We start from the raw sequence: 3397 nt of genomic DNA, 5'->3' as shown, positions 1-3397 counted from the left end.
ACAGAGATTACAGAGAACACTTTTTATTATTATTATTATTATTATTATTATTATATTATTTTATTGTGGCAAGAACTCTTAACATGAAAGCCTTCACCTTAGCAAAAGTTAAGTACATTATTATTAATTATTGGTACAATATTGCACAGCAGATGTATAGTACTGTTTCATCTTACTTAACTGAAACTTTTTACCATTTTCTCTATTAAAAATTCCTGATTTCCCTCTCTACTCCCCCAGGCTGTGGTAACCATTATTCCAGTCTTTGATTTTATTTATTTGACTATTTTAGATATCTCATATAAGTGAACTGATTCAGTACTTGTCTTTCTGTCTCTGGCTTATCGTACTTACTTAGCATAATGTCCCTGAAGTCAATGCACGTCAGCACATATTTTAGAGCTACTTCCCTTTTTATAGGCTGAATAGTATTCCCTTGTATGTATATATCACATTTTCCTTATCCATTCATCTGTTGATGGACATTTGTTTCCACTTCTTAGCTATTGTAAACAGTGCGGCAAAGAACATGGGAGTGCAGATATCTCTTTGAGATCCTGATTTAAATTCCTTTATACCCAGAAGTTGGATTGCTGGATCATATGGTAGCTCTATTTTTAATCTGTTAAGGAGCCTCTACTGTTTTCCTCTACTTGCATTCCCACCAATGGTGTGAAAGGGTTCCAATTTCTCCACATACTTGTCTTAGGTTTGTTTGTTTGTTTTTGTTTAGGTTTTTTGTTAATAGCTATCTTGATAAGCTTGAGGCACTAAATTACTGTGGTTCCAGTTTGAAGTTTCCCGATGCTTAGTGACAATGAGCATTTCTCCATAATGCTCATTGACTATTTCTGTTGACTATTCGTATGTCATCTTCAGAGAAATGTCTATTCAAGTCCTAACAAACCTTACTGGGTTATTAGTTCTTTTGTTATTGTATGAGTTCCTCATATATTTTAGAGATTAGCCCCTTATCAAATATATGGTTTACAAATATTTTCTCCCATTTTATGGGTTCTTTTCATTCTGGTGATTGATTCTTTTGCTGTGCCATACATATTTTCCTTAAGCTTTCTTAATTATTATGTGCAGTAGGGTTATTTTAATTCTCAAACAGGCATAGTCTCATTGAGGGCAGGTCACTGGCAATTTTGATCATTCAGTTCAAAAACATATTCAGCTTCTCATTTATTTTCTTTCAATTAGCATCATGTATAGGTTTCACATCCACAATGTTTTCAGTTCTTGACTATATACTTAATCATGGGGAACTTGAATTTACCAGGCTGGGATTTGGGAAAGTCATCCCTCTAGCCTCTTCTACGTGAATTTCCTGGGTGTTAACAACCAATTTAGTTTCAACAATTTTGATTTGCACCTTGCTATGAAGCTGAATTTTAATTATCCTTTGTCACTCAAAGGCTTTCTCAGCTTTTCTTTCCCTAGTTGGTGATGAAAACTAGTTGCATCTAACAACACTGTGATCTCAGTATTTCTAGACCATCTTTTCTCTGTGGCAAGCTGGTAAATTCTTTTAAAAATTCATTTCCTTCTTAAAGTTTCTTGCTAGATGAACCAAATAGTAACCAAGGCATGCTAGTACCATTCTGTTTCCAGGTTCTTCACTAAGTAATGCACTCCCTGGATTCAAAATCTGACTTCCAAGTTAGGAATGTTTCACCATTGCATGACATGGATCGCCATCCATTAGGCTCTGATAATAATTTATTTGCTGACCATTTGCCAGCCCTGAACTAAGTGTCACTTATTTTGTTGTCGTTGTTATTGCTCACTTTTGGGTCAAGTTTTTAAATTATTCACAAAAGTCTAGGTTATGCTAAGAAAACAAGTCACCCCAAACTATCACTGACTCACAGCAATAAAATTTTACTTCTCACCACATTACATGATCATTTTATAGTGACAAAGGTTGTTGTTCTCAGGAATAGCTTCTCCCCCAGAACACTTCTCCCCAGGCACAGCTTTTCTTTAAGATATCAGTCTCACGGCAGAAGAAAAGATAAAATCTAAATGAAAAGCTAATTCTTAATATTTCAGTTAAGAGGCATGTTACTTTCACTCCAGTTTCTTTGGCCGAGCAATTTGTGTGGCTACACCTGAGTCCACTGGTGGGGGGATGTATCCCTCTCCAGGGGAGAAGCACCTTAGGGAGGAGAAGCACTGAATATGGGGAAACTATAATCCAAGCTCCCAAAATGGGCAAATCACATGCAAATGCAAATGACTCAAAACATGCAAATGAAAATGACCCAAAATGACCCAAATATAACTTTGAAAGGAACAAAGCCTTACTAGAAATAAAATGTAGTTAAGAACAATATTAGGAACACCTGGGTGACTCAGTGGTTGAGTGTCTGCCTTCGGCTGAGGCCATGATCCCCAGGTCCTGGGATCTTGTCCTGCAACAGGCTCCCTCCAAGGAACCTGCTTCTCCCTCTGCTTATGTCTCTGCGTCTGTATCTCTCATGAAAAAATAATTTTTTTAAAAGAACGATATCAAATGCCACTTTTCATCCGAAAGTTGGGAGATAGCTTTGAAAAATGGTAGTGCCCAGTGTTTAAAAGGTTGTGGGAAAATAGGCACTGTAACATCCTTCTGGGGAATTTATAATGAATAAATTTATACAATTCTCAGGAAAGCATTTGGACAATACTGAAGAATAACCTTTAAAGTGGGCATATTTGTGCCAAAGTTTCCCCGTTTCAGTGATTATCTGAAACAACTATGAGGAGATGCAAAAATATATGCTCATATATAAAAAAGTATTTCATAATAGGATAGTCACAGAAGCATTATTAATATTAATGAAAAATTGGAGACATTTACAATTTTTAACAATAAGATAATTGTTAATTAGAGTATGATTTATTACTAGAATGGACTATAATGCAACCATTAAAATAATATTATATTAATCCCTGGTAGGAATAGATGTGTTTGTTATATGTTAAGTAAAACACTATATTATTCAACAGTATGCATTATGGAAATAGTAAATTATAAAGGCCCAAATACTTTGATTCTGTCTTGATTAAAATTATAGTTGAAACCATATGCCGTAATTTTCAAATGGTGCTTAGTGGAAAATTTTGGCTTTAATAATCTGTTTACATTGTGAGTCTCTGAGAATGCAAAGCAGAGACTTGGCTATTACCCTTTGTTTAGAAAGATAAGGAAGAAGGTTAAAGAATATTTGCATTCCATTACCATAAATATTAAGTTAAATCTATACTTTTCTTGTATCTTGTCATCATAAAGTTGAGTTTCTTTCTGTTTACTAAAAAGGACAAAGGCTTTGTGTAAAATTCATAATTCTACTTTAATAGTTTTTTTCCCCCCCTCCGGAATTGTTGGCTTATAACCTTGAGACAACAT

This window comes from Canis lupus, chromosome 7 (assembly GCF_048164855.1).
Source record: "Canis lupus baileyi chromosome 7, mCanLup2.hap1, whole genome shotgun sequence".
NCBI classification, from domain to species: domain Eukaryota; kingdom Metazoa; phylum Chordata; class Mammalia; order Carnivora; family Canidae; genus Canis; species Canis lupus.
The sequence above is the reverse complement of the archived record's forward strand: the minus strand, read 5'-3'. Positions refer to the sequence as shown.